General features: G+C 38.9%; 1 long non-coding RNA gene across 1 annotated transcript; it reads right to left on the minus strand.

Moving 5' to 3' along the window:
- Window positions 1-12,361: 12,361 nt before the first annotated feature.
- On the minus strand, window positions 12,362-13,950 carry LOC134479636 (uncharacterized). The gene is made up of 2 exons (XR_010053178.1): window positions 13,814-13,950; window positions 12,362-12,923 (listed from the first exon to the last, which is right to left on the minus strand). It is a non-coding gene; the product is annotated as an uncharacterized LOC134479636 (long non-coding RNA).
- Between the last annotated feature and the right edge of the window lie 557 nt (window positions 13,951-14,507).

A 14,507-nucleotide genomic window follows, 5' to 3' on the forward strand; every position in this document is an offset into this window, starting at 1 on the left:
CGAATTCAGTGAGTACCCACTGGGACATGCTTGTATAAGTGTAATTTTCAAGATACTGCATCATTTTGACGAACGCAATCTAAGTATCATATGGAATTCAGTAGTTTCTCATTAGGATTCGCATGAAGTAAGGGTACTATTCAAGATACAGCAAAATTTTAACGAACTGGAACATAGTTTCTTCGTTAATTCAAGTAGATTCTATTAGCAGGCTCTAATAACATAAGTACTTTTAATGATTTCTCAAAATTTTGCGAGCCGTATCTAAGTAACTGGCTGAATTCAGCTAGTTCCCAATAGACCGCAATAGTAATAAGTAGAATTTTTGGGATATGGAAAAGTTTTCACAAATGGAATCAAAATTTCGGACATGCTTGTATAACTGTACACTTCAAGATATGGCAACATTTTCAGGGACAGATTCTAAGGATTATTGTGAATTGAGTAGGTTCAAAATAGAACACACTTGTTATAATGGTACCATTCAAGATACAGTAATATTAGAACGAACTGAAACATAGTTTCTTTGTGAATTCAAGTAGTTCCCATTAGCCGGCTCTTGTAAGATTTGTACTTTTAGAGATATAGCAACATTTTCAGGGACAGAATGTAAGGACCCTTGTGAATTCAGGATGTTCAAAATAGGACACACGTGTTATAATGGTACCATTCAAGATACAGTAACATTATGACGAACTGAAACATAGTTTCTTTTTGAATTCCGTTAGTTCCCATTAACAGGCTCTGGTAATTTGTGTACATTTAAAGATTTATCAAAATTCGTGAGCCCAATTTAAGTAGCTTCGTTAATTCAGTTAATTACCAATGGGCTGCAATAGTAACAAGTGGACTGTTCGTGATATAGAAAAAGTTTTCAGGAATGGAATCAAAATTTCTAGGCGAATTCAGTGAGTTCCCAGTGGGACGAGCTTGTATAAGTGTACTTATCAAGATATAGCATCATTTTAACGAACGGAATCTAAGTATCATGTGGAATTCAGTAGTTTCCCATTAGGATACGCATGTAATAAGGGTACTATTGAAGATACAGCAATATTTTAACGAACTGAAACACAGTTTCTTGTTAATTCAGGTAGTTTCCATTAGCAGGCTCCAATAATATATGTACTTTTTAAAGATGTATCGAAATTTCGTGAGCCAAATCTAAGTTAGTTGGTAAATTCAGTTAGTTTCCAATAGGCCACAATAGTAACAAGGAGACTTTCGCTATATAGAAAAATTATCACGAATGGAATCATAATTTCTAGGCGAATTCAGTGAGTTCCCACTGGGACATTCTTGTATAAGTGTAATTTTCAAGATATTGCATCATTTTAACGAACGGAATCTAAGTATCATGTGGAATTCAGTAGTTTCTCATTAGGATTTGCAGGTAGTAAGGGTACTATTCAGGGTACAGCAAAATTTTAACAAACTGGAACATAGTTTCTTTGTTAATTCAGGTAGATTCTGTTAGCAGGCTCTAATAATATAAGTACTTTTAATTATTTATCAAAATTTTGCGAGCCGTATCTAAGTGACTGGCTGAATTCAGCTAGTTCCCAATAGGCCGCAATAATAATAAGTAGAATTTTTGGGATAAGGAAAAGTTTTCACAAATGGAATCAAAATTTCTAGGTGAATTCAGTGAGTTCCCAATAGGACATGATTTTATAAGTGTACACTTCAAGATATAGCAACAGTTTCAGGGACAGAATCTAAGGATCATTGTGAATTGAGTAGGTTCAAAATAGGACACACTTGTTATAATGGTACCATTCAAGATACAGTAACATTAGAACGAACTGAAACATAGTTTCTTTGTGAATTCAGGTAGCTCGTATTAGTAGGCTCTAGTAAGACGTGTACTTTTAAAGATTTATGAAAATTTCACCAGCTTTGTCTCAATTACTTGGTGAATACAGTTAGTTCCCAGTAAGTCTTAATAGTAATAAGTGGACTGTTCGGGATATAGAAAAATTTTCACGAATGGAATCAAAATTTCTAGGCGAATTCAGTGAGTTCGCGATGGGACAGTCTTGTATGAGTGTACTCTTCAAGATATAGCAACATTTTCAGGGACCGAATGTAAGCATCATTGTGAATTCAGTAGGTTCAAAATAGGACACACGTATTATAACGGTAGCATTCAAGATACAGTAACATAACGAACTGAAACATAGTTTCTTTGTGAATGCCGTTAGTTCCCATTAGCAGGCCCTAGTAATATGTGTACTTTTAAAGATTTATCAAAATTTCGTGAGCCGAATCTAAGTAACTTCATTAATTCAGTTAGTGCCAAATAGACTGCAATAGTAACAAGTGGAGTGTTCGGGATATAGATAAATTTTCAGGAATGGAATCAAATTTCTAGCCGAATTCAGTGAGTTCCCAATGGGACGTGCTTGTATAAGTGTAATTTTCAAGATATAGCATCACTTTAACGAACGGAATCTTAGTATCATGTGGAATTCAGTAGTTTCTCATTAGGATTCACATGTAATAAGGGTACTATTCAAGGTACAGCAAAATTTTAACGATTATCAAAACATCGTGAGCCGAATCTAGGTTAGTTGGTGAATTCAGCTAGTTCCCTATAGGCCGCAATAGTAACAAGGGACTGTTCGGGATATAGATAATTTTCAGGAATGGAATCAAAATTTCTAGGCGAATTCAGTGAGTTCCCAATGGGACGTGACTGCATAGTTTCTTTGTTAATTCAGTTAGTTTCCTTTAGCAGGCTCTAATAATATATGTATTTTAACGATTTATCAAAATTTCGTGAGCCGAACCTAGGTTAGTTGGTGAATTCAGCTAGTTCCCTATAGGCCGCAATAGTAACAAGGGACTGTTCGGGATATAAAAATATTCAGGAATGGAATCAAATTTCTAGGCGAATTCAATGGGACGTGCTTGTATAAGTGTAATTTCAAGATATAGCATCACTTTAACGAACGGAATCTAAGTATCATGTGGAATTCAGTAGTTTCTCATTAGGATTCGCATGTAATAAGGGTACTATTCAAGATACAGCAAAATTTTAACGAACTGGAACATAGTTTCTTCGTTAATTCAGGTAGATTCTATTAGCAGTCTCTAATAATATAAGTACTTTTAATGATTTCTCAAAATTATGCGAGCCGTATCTAAGTAGCTGGCTGAATTCAGCTAGTTCCCAATAGGCCGCAATAGTAATAAGTAGAATTTTTGGGGTATGGAAAAGTTTTCACAAATGGAATCAAAATTTCTAGGTGAATTCAGTGAGTTCCCAATAGGACATGCTTGTATAAGTGTACACTTCAAGTTATAGCAACATTTTCAGGGACAGAATCTAAGGATCATTGTGAATTGAGTAGGTTCAAAATAGGACACACTTGTTATAATAGTACCATTCAAGATACAGTAACATTAGAACGAACTGAAACATAGTTTCTTTGTGAATTCAGGTAGCTCGTATTAGTAGGCTCTAGTAAGACGTGTACTTTTAAAGATTTATGAAAATTTCACCAGCTTTGTCTCAATTACTTGGTGAATACAGTTAGTTCCCAGTAAGTCTTAATAGTAGTAAGTGTACTGTTCGGGATATAGAAAAATTTTCACGAATGGAATCAAAATTTCTAGGCGAATTCAGTGAGTTCGCGATGGGACAGTCTTGTATGAGTTGTACTCTTCAAGATATAGCAACATTTTCAGGGACCGAATGTAAGCATCATTGTGAATTCAGTAGGTTCAAAATAGGACACACGTATTATAACGGTAGCATTCAAGATACAGTAACATAACGAACTGAAACATAGTTTCTTTGTGAATGCCGTTAGTTCCCATTAGCAGGCCCTAGTAATATGTGTACTTTTAAAGATTTATCAAAATTTCGTGAGCCGAATCTAAGTAACTTCATTAATTCAGTTAGTGCCAAATAGGCTGCAATAGTAACAAGTGGAGTGTTCGGGATATAGAAAAATTTTCAGGAATGGAATCAAATTTCTAGGCGAATTCAGTGAGTTCCCAATGGGACGTGCTTGTATAAGTGTAATTTTCAAGATATAGCATCATTTTAACGAACGGAATCTTAGTATCATGTGGAATTCAGTAGTTTCTCATTAGGTTTCGCATGTAATAAGGGTACTATTCAAGGTACAGCAAAATTTTAACGAACTGGAACATAGTTTCTTTGTTAATTCAGGTAGATTCTATTAGCAGTCTCCAATAATATATGTACTTTTAAAGAGTTTCTTTGTGAGTTCAGGTAGTTCCCATTAGCAGGCTCTAGTAATATACCTTTAATGATTTATCAAAGTTTCGCTGCTGAATCTCAGTTATTTGTTGAATACAGTTAGTTCCCAGTAAGTCGCAATAGTAATAAGTGAACTTTTCAGGATGTAGAAAAATTTTCACGAATGGAATCAAAATTTCTATGCGAATTCAGTGAGTTCCCAATAGGACATGCTTGTAGAAGTATACTCTTCAAGATATAGCAACATATCCAGGGACGGAATCTAAGTTCATGGTGAATTCAGTAAGTTCCCAAAAGTATGCGCCTGTAATAACGGTACTATTCAAGATACTGCAAAATTTTAACGAATGGAAACATATTTTCTTTGTGAATTCAGGTAATTCCCATTAGCAGGCTCTAGTAAGAATTGTACTTTTAAAGATTTATCAAAATTTCGTGAGCCGAATCAAAGTAACTTGGTGAAATCAGTTTGTTCTCATTAGGCTGCAATAGTAATAAGTGGACTTTTGGGGATATAGAAAAATTTTTAGAAATGGAATCAAAATTTCTATGCGACTTCAGTGAGTTCCCAATAGGACAGGCTTGTATACGTGTACTCTTCAAGATAAAGCAACATTTTCAGGTACCGAATCTAAGTATCATGGTGAATTCAGTAGGTTCCCAGTAGGATGCCCTTACAAGGGTACTATTTACGGTAAAGCAAAATTTTCACGAACTGAAACAGTTTCTTGGTGAAATCATGTAGTTCCCACTAGCAGGCTCTAGTAATAAGTGTACTGTTAACGGTTTATCAAAATTATCCCGAGCCAAATCTCTTTTACTTCGCTAATTCAGTTCCCATTAGGCCGTGATAGTAATAAGTGGACTTTTTGTAGTATAGAAAAAAATTTCAAAAAGGTAATGAAAATTTCTAGGCGAATTCAGTGATTTTCCGATAGGACATGCTTGTATCAGTGTACTTTTCAAGATATAGCAACATTTTCAGTAGTGGAATCTTTGTTTCTTCGCAAATTCAGTTACTTCTCAATAGGAGCCCTTGTAATAAGTGTACTTTGAAAGATTTAGGAAAATTTGCAATAACGGAATCTCAGTTACTGGGTGAATTCAGTTCATTCTCAATTGGAAACGCTTTGTATATAGTGGAAATTTGAATATATAGCAACATTTTCTTGAACAGAAACTTAGTTTCTCCGCAGATTCTGTTAGGTCCCAATACTACGTTCTTGAAATAAGTGTACTTTTCAAGATTCAGCAATCTTCAATAATGGGATCGTAGTATCTACCGAAATCACTTATTTGGCAATAAGACACACTTGTTATAAGGTGACTATTCAAGATAGAGCAACAATCCGAATCTAGTATCATGGTGAATTCTGTAGGTTCCCATGTCCTATTGGGAACTCACTGAGTTCGCCTAGAAATTTTGATTCCATTTGTGAAAATTTTTCTATATACCGAAAAATCTAGTTATTACTATTGCGGCCTAATGGGAACTAACTGAATTCGCGAAATAAAAGAGATTCGGCTTGTGAAAAGTTTGATAAGTCTTTAAAAGTACACTTATTACTAGAACTTGCAAATGGGATCTACCTGAATTCATACAGAAACTATGTTTCAGTTCGTTAAAATTTTGCTGTATCTTGAGTAGTACCCTTATTAAAAGTGCATCCTGCTGGGAACTCACTGAATTCTCCTTTAAATTTTGATTTTATTTGTGTAAAATTTTCTATACCCAAAAAGTCCACTTTGAAGATAAACACACAGCTAGTGTTACCCAAAGTGAATTGCTGTTACTTGGAGAATAAGCTTAGTTTTACGTGGGAACAGATTGTTAAGAGCATACTTTTATACATAGACAAAACATGCTTGTCCCAGACTGACTCGCACAATCTTTGAATTGTGTTCGTTCCAAGCGGGAAAAGCTTTTAGGAAGTTTACTTTGAAGATGCACACACAGCTAGTGTTTCGCAAAGTGATTTGCTGTTGTTTGGCGAATAAGCTCAGTTTTAAGCGGTAATAGAGGATAAAAAGTTTTCTACATAGACAAAACATGCGTTTCCCAGACTGAATCGCACATTCTTGTCGAATTCTGTTTGTTCCAAGCGGGAATAGTTTACTTTGAAGATAAACACACAGCTAGTGTTTCTCAAAGTGAATAGCTGATATTTGGCGAATAAGCTTAGTTTTAAGTGGGAATAGAAGGTAAAAAGCATACTTTTCTACATAAACAAAACGTGCTTGTCCAAGACTGAATCGCACAATCTTTGAATTCTGTTCATTCCAAGTGGGAAAAGCTTGTAGCAAGTTTACTTTGAGGATATACACACAGCTAGTGTTTCCCAAAGTGAATTGCTGTTACTTAGCTTATAAACTTAGTTTTAAGTGGGAATAGACGGTAAGAACATACTTTTCTACGTAGAAAAAAGATGAGATTCCCAGACTGAATCGCACATTCTTGGCGAATTCTGTTCTTTCCAAGCGAGAAAAGCTTGTAGGAAGTTTACTTTGAAGATACACACACAGCTAGTGTTTCACAAAGTGAATTGCTGTTACTTGGCGAATAAGCTTAGTTTTAAGTGGGAATAGAGAGTAAAAAGTATACTTTTCTACATAGACAAAACTTACTTATCCCAGACTTAATCGCAGAATCTTTGAATTCTGTTCGTTCCAAGTGAGAATAGCTTTTAGGAAGTATATTTTGATGATAAACACACAGCTAGTGTTTCGCAAAGTGAATTGCTGATATTTGGCGACTAAGCTTAGTTTAAGGGGGAATAGAGGGTAAAAAGCATACTATTCTACATAGACAAAACGTGCTTGTCCCAGACTGAATCGCACAATCTTTGAATTCTGGTCATTCCAAGCGGGAAAAGTTTGTAGGCAGTTTACTTTGAAGATAAACACACACATAGTGTTTCCCAAAGTGAACAGCAGTTATTTGGCCAATAATCTTAGTTTTAAGTGGGAATAGACAGAAAAAGTATACTTTTCTACATAGACAAAACATGCTTTTCCCAGACTAAATTGCACACTTTTGTCAAATTCTGTTCGTTCCAAGCGGGAAAAGCTCGTATGACGTTAACTTTGAACATAAACACACAGCTAGTGTTTCCCAAAGTGAATAGCTGTTACTTGGCCAATAAGCTTAGTTTTAAGTGGGAATAGAGGGTAAAAAGTATACTTTTCTACGTAGACAAAACATGCGTTTCCCAGACTGAATCACACATTCTTGGCGAACTCCCTTCCAAGCAGGAAAAGCTTGTAGGAAGTTAACTTTGAAGATAAACACACAGCCAGTGTTTCGCAAAGTGAATTGCTGTTACTTAGGCGAATAAGCTTAGTTTTAAGTGGGACTAGACGGTAAAAATAATACCTTTCTACATAGACAAAACATGTTTTTCCCAGACTGAATCGCACAATCTTTAAATTCTATTCGTTCCTAGCGGGAAAAGCTTGTAGGAAGTTTACTTTGAAGATAAACACACAGGTAGTGTTTCGCAAAGTGAATTGCTGTTACTTGGCGAATGAGATTAGTTTTAAGTGGGAATAAACGGTAAAAAGCATACTTTTCAGGCGCTCAGGAGCTCTGGAGCTCAGAAGGTGCCCCATGAAGTCCTCTCACTGTTCACCCTACCATTTGTGTCCTTTCCAGTTTAGCAGAGGCACTTGTAGAAGGACTGAAATTGAACCCAGGACCTTGTCCATGGGAGACGAGCACTGACACTGAGCTGCATGCACAGCCCAAGCAGGCAAGATTGTAAGGGACTTCTCTTTCTATGAGAGCATCCGAGCTACCCACAGTAATTCTTTGTTTACATAACACAGTGGTTTTTGTTTGCCACACAGGCCAGGGAGCTTCTGATGTTGTTTTGTTTGTTTGTTTTGTTGTTTTGTTTGTTCCTGCCAAGGTCTTACTGGGTAGCCCTACTGGCCTACTGGATAGCCTAGGCTGGTCTCAAATTCCTATTGATCCTCCTGCCTCATTCTACCAAATTCTTTGATTCCACACATGAACCACCATGCCCAGCTGCCTTAACATATAGAACTCACTGTCTGAGTAAACAGATTCTGGGGATGAGATGTCTCCCTCTGAATACCTTACATTTCTTTTAAACACCTTCGGAACACGTCCAGAGCATTGAGTGACCATCAGAGGAACCTTACAGAGGCCACTGCAGGCATCTCCACGGACCCACTGCACATCGACGAGGCGTGGTCAGAACCACCCTTCACATCCACAGAGGCAGCCATGCAGTCCATGCTGAGTGCCTGAAGAACCTTTGCAAAGCAGCACTGTGACAGATCAAAGAGTGCAGGTGACCCAACTCTTCCTCCCAAGGGCGCTTGTAGAAAGGACAAAGTGAATTCTGAACGATTTTGGGTACCGACCCCTGTACTTCAATAGGATCCCAGTTCAGGTCCCACCACCCACAGGGCAGTGTACAGGGATCTGTGATTCAGTTTGCTGGCAATCCAGTGCCCCCTTCTGGCTGCTGGGAGCACAGCACACATTTGTAAGCTAACAAAGACCTAAACTTCCCAAATGCCTGCCTCTAATCTTGGCTGTGCTTTCTTTCCACAGAATCCTGTGGCCCAGGGAGATCTTTGGACGCAGCTCTGAGGACGAGGTCCAGACACTCCTGAATATTTATTTCCGGCACCAAACACTGGGACAGACAGGAACCTCGAGTCCCCCATGTTTTCATAGCTTGCACTGCTGCCATGCTGGAACGATGTCATCAGTGTCTTGTCAGGCTTCACAAAGCTTGAACAGAGCATTCCCCTCTAGTTTCCTGGAGATCATTTTCTAAAGAAGATGACTCAACTTCCAATGTGACAATACTCTCCAAACCGAGGCAGCCTAGGACCTCCTGAGACAGACTCTACCCATCCTGATGTGTGGCTACTAGTGACCAAGCAAAGGCACCCAATACTGGAGACAGGACTTTGGTTCCCTTACCACAGCTGAGCACACAGAATGGCACCATCCCTTCAAGAGACACTTTAGGATTGGCAGAAGTGCAATGCTTTTCTTCACAGGAAAACAAATTTTTATTCTGAACGTTGTACATTCGTTCCCTTCCTTTCCCTTCCTTTGGATTGTCTTTTCTTTCATTTATATTCTCTCTCTCTCTCTCTCTCTCTCTCTCTCTCTCTCTCTCTCTCTCTCTGTTCCTCTCTCTCCTCTTGAGATGTGTTTGTTTTTTTGTTTTATTTAGTTGCAAAAGGAAAGAGAGAAAGAAGCTGTCCACTGAAACCTGTCAGATGGTCAAAAGCTTGCCTGTGTGCTTGAAAAGGGAATTATAACTGAGTTACAATTTCATGGACACGGTATCTAAACCAGGCTTTTATGAAGTACCTTACTTAAGGTGCTAGACTGCTGTTTCTGAAAACCCTGGATCTCTCTGTGCCTGGAAAGATGCAGATGGAATCGTTTTAAGGATCATGGCTGCTTTTTACACAGAGGTCGCTTTAATAGGCATCGTTTATACCACAGAAGACGAGTGTTCGTTTGCATTACCTTTACCATCTTGTAGAAAAGCAAGTTATTCACAAAAACCCCAAGTCTGTGTGCATGAGTCTTTAGTAGCCCTGTGTAGAGCCGCAAGTAGAGAAACACAGGGAAAACATCAGTTGCCACTTTAAGGATGATGACCTAATTGATCTGTAATGGGTCTTTCTCTTTTTTCTAAGATTTAGTCTTTTATTAGATATAAGTACACTGTAGCCATCTTCAGACACAACAGAAGAGGGCATCAGATCTTATTACAAACGGTTGTGATACACATCGTGGTTGCTAGGATTTGAACTCAGGACCTCTGGAAGAGCAGTCAGTGCTCTTAACCACTAAGCCATCTCCCCAGCACACTAAAGTGTCTTAAAAGCTCTTTCCTTAAATCCAGCACTGACGAATGTTCGATGTGGGCATGTGATCTCTTGCTTTCCAAAAGCACATTCAGACTTGGTCTTTGTAACTTATTCACTGTGAAAATACATTTAACGTTTTTGGGATGTGATCTTGGTTGATAATTCTATTCACAAATTCCTTTATCTTACTAAAGAAAAAAGAAAAGACATGTTGATCACAGATTTTATTTCTATTGAAATTAAAATATTTGCATTTGATATTTGTATTTTTACAGGTGGCTCTCACCATGACAACCTTGCATAGATTATAAACTTTTATTCTGTGAATTCTCCAGCATTTGGGACCTCAATCCAGGGAATACAGTGTCCTCGGAGTGAGGCACCACAATAAGAATTTGCCTTTTCTTTACAGAGGCACAGACTGACCATGATCCATGTATATACACCTGCATGTGTGCTGTGCCATTTCATGCTGCTGTCTGTGGATGCCTGAAGAAAACATGGGAGTTACAGGTTGTACTGACTAATTTTGTGTTAACTTGACACAGGCTGCAGTTACCACACAGAGAGGACCCTCCATTGAGGAATTGCCTCTATGAGGGCCAGCTGTCAGGCATTTTCTCAACATCCCTCCATGGCGTCTGCATCAGCTCCTGCTTCCTGACCTGCTTGAGTTCCTGTTCTGACTTCTTTGGTGATGAACAGCAACATGGAAGTGTAAGCTGAATAAACCCTTTTCCTCCCCAGCTTGCTCTTGGTCATGATCTGTGTGCAAGAGTAGAAACCCTGGCTAACACAGTGTTTGGAACATGTGGATGCTAGGATTCAAGCCCAGGTCCTCTGGGAGAGCAGCAGTGCACCTAACTGCTGAGCCATCTCTCAGGCCCACGCCCCTTTGTTACTGTGTCCATGTCTGTGCATGGCAAGTGCACCAGAGTACGTGAATCTGTGGGATCCAGGAGTGTCGTCCTCCAGGAGATGGACTTCAGCCTTGAAGGGGCTGCTTGACCCAGGTGCCATGACTTTAACTCATGGCCTCTACAAGATCAATATGAGCTCTGACCACGGAGAGATCTCTCCAAACTTTTCCTATCTTTCCTATAGATTTATTTTACTTATTACATGAATGTGGTTACATGGTCTGTCTTTAGACACACCACTAAAGGACTCATTACTTATGGTTGTCAGTCACCCTGTGGTGCTAGAAATTGAACTCAGGACCTCTGGACCATCAGTATTAACTGCTGAGGGTGTCTAGCCAAGAGTATGACTTTCAAACATTTCTTCTTGACTGGCCATGGTAGCTTGCTCCTGTAAATCCTATACACAGGCACACACAGATGAACCAATTTAATGAGCATGATGTTTCTTTGCCACCTAAAACACACTTTTAAAGCCGTCAGAAACTTCTGTCATTTCTAAAAGCCTACACTGAATAGAAAATATCAACTCCATTCCCTGTCCTGACTTGAGCTCTGGTTCCATGCACCATCCCACTGCCGCTCTCTGTGACCCATCACCGTGCAGGTCTTTCTATGGGCACCAGTGCACCATCCCACTGCCGCTCTCCATCTGATCTCTCCCTAGTGATTCTCATGGGTGTCTCTACCTTGTCCTACACTTCCTACTTCATGCATTGCCATCCTAGTGTGAGGGAAAAGGGAAACAGTACTTATCTGAGGAAACGTGACCTTTCACCCTAACTTCCTCCTCCTTCTGTCCCATGACCTCTCTGCTTCACCATCTCACTGAGGAAAAGGTCACATTTCCTACTTAATATGGCCGCCGAAACAGATGGGCTAGTGCAGACTGGAGTCCCAGCAGCCCTCACTGAAACCTAGAGAACTGGGGATGCCAGGACATCCTCACCCATGTAGTCAGTTGGAGCAACACAAGGCCTTGTCTCTAAATGGCTGTTGGGCTAAGTTAAATTGTTGTTGACTCAAATTAATGTGACACGTTAGACATGACAGCTGAAACTGACCTTTGATTTGATGGGTCCTATGTGGAGCTTATGGTTATGGAAGTTCCTAAGATTAAGAAACCTCACAGCACCCGGAACATAACAGGGGATATGGGCAGCTTGACCCTGGGTTGAATCAAGCCAATTTTTTTCAGGGTGAGCAACAATATAAAATGATTGGAAGGCACGGAACAAAATGGCTGCAGCTGGGCTAGGGAAGTGGCCTTCACTGCTCCTCTAGACTCCATCCGACTCTGCACTCATGTGCACAGGCCACACAGATTCACACACATATACACAGTGAAAAGTATTTTTATTATAAAGTTCAAATACACAGAGAATAAAACCAAGGGCACAACATATACCAGTAGTTTTATAAATGTGTGAGTATATGTGTACATCACAGAAACATGCATATCCAGCAATCCAGGCTTCTGGGGGCATCAGGTCCTCTTGATGCTAAACAAGGAAATAAATTACAAAAGACATCTTTAGGCCACTTCAGGCAGTGATGACCCTCAGAAAACTGCAATTATACCATGCTCGACTGGAAAGAGATAACACACATCCAACCCAGCCTCACATACCGGCTTCTCCCTTTGATGGGCACAGCTCCCCTACAGAGAGGGGCTGTCTCTGTGGAATAGATGGCGGGTTGGGAAGATCACACAGCTAGAGAGGATGATCTGAGCCAACCTGAAATTTAAATTCAGCTGCAGTTGACCCTTAATGGGAAAACAGCACTGTAGAGTTGGAAGGGATCACAGATAAGTGAACAGAGCCACACAGATCCAGTTAGGAACATGGCGTTCAGATGAAGCCTCGTGTACCCACATTACAGAAGTGGGTCCCTGCTCCCTGGAAATGACATGAAGGTCAAGGGTCATTCAGACTGAGGAGACTCTGGGTACTGGGCAGAGCCTTTCATGAGCATTGATTCCAAATTGCTTTACAGGTTTTTTTTTCTTCTTCTCACCCCTCCCATTCCCCACCCACCCCACACCCTGAGGTGATGAGGGAACCCAGGGCTTCCTGCTCACTAGACAAGTGCTCCAGCACTGAGGCAAATCCACATCCCCTCCTTCCTAACATTGTATCCTCTGGGATATTACTTACTATATATAAGTAAATCTTTTTCTTCATGTAGGTTTTGTAGTGGATCCTGTGCAATTTAATATTTATGCTAATGCTAAGCATTTGGCAAGATTGTCTCTCATAGGAAATTAAACAGACATTATTTTTGCATTAAAATCAAAAAGCATGTTGACAGTAGTACAGGACTTAAACATGCAGAATCTCTAATGGATGTATAAATTAAAACATTGTTTCTAAATGATCTTATCAAAAATAATAATTTCATGTGCATGAATCCTCTATGACTTAAAGACCATAGGAAGAACGGCAATATTGTGGGATTCTTACAGAGGCTGAATAAAGAGTCTGTGGTATATATAGTACCTAAGTATTTGTGTGTGTGTGTCTGTTTGTGTGTATACATATAAATTATATATACATATATATTGGTTTGTATATACATATGCATAAATTTAAGTATAATTTAATTAAAGTGTTGGTTAAAAAGTTTTTCCATACTCTAATATCATTTTGTGCCCAAAACTGCTCTCATATTTACAAATTTATGAAATAAGTGAATGATGTCATCCTTCCATTCATTTGATGACTAAATCTTGGCTCAACTGTAGGACCTTCCTCCTGCAGAGCAATGGATGAAATTTTTAATTTTTCACCATTATCGCATGTCTTCTTGTTGTGGCCAGCTAGGAATTCTTTCATAATAGGTGATTTGCCAGAAGAGTTTATTGAATCTGCACAAGTCTTTAAATCCTCAGATCTTCTGTCAATACGTTTATAAAATATATTATAATTTCCAAATATTTGATAGTTGTCGATCATGATTTGTATAATGGACATCTGTAACAACACAAGGCAAAACAAGACTGTCATTTCACATGGTTTACAAAATTGAAATTTAAAATGAAATCCAAAACTATGAGGAAAATAACAGTTGCCACAGACAGGAATGCATGATATGAAGTTTCTGAAATGGAGACTCTAAGTTCTCTGCATTTTACCAAAACTTGTCAAAATTTAAGGCATACTGCAAAGAATAGAAGAACTACTAAACCAAAGCAACTTTTCAAACCTGATGTGCTGCCAAACACTGTGAGTTAATTTAATTAATGACTGTCGTTCACTGACATTTTTAGGGGGTAGGGGGGTTGGGGGTTTCTGTTGGGAAGTTTTGAATGGGATGCCATTCTAGTTCCAGGCATGGCAATACCCTCTTTGTGACGACTTTCTGGTGGCTTAAGTCCCTTGGCCCTCCTGATAGAAGTATACCATTGCCTATAATTTGGAATTACAAAATACAGGTGCCCATTTTCAATGTACTTTCTCTGCTACATTTTTGCTTCCCAAGAT

Source organism: Rattus norvegicus, chromosome 7 (genome assembly GCF_036323735.1).
Source record: "Rattus norvegicus strain BN/NHsdMcwi chromosome 7, GRCr8, whole genome shotgun sequence".
Taxonomy (NCBI): domain Eukaryota; kingdom Metazoa; phylum Chordata; class Mammalia; order Rodentia; family Muridae; genus Rattus; species Rattus norvegicus.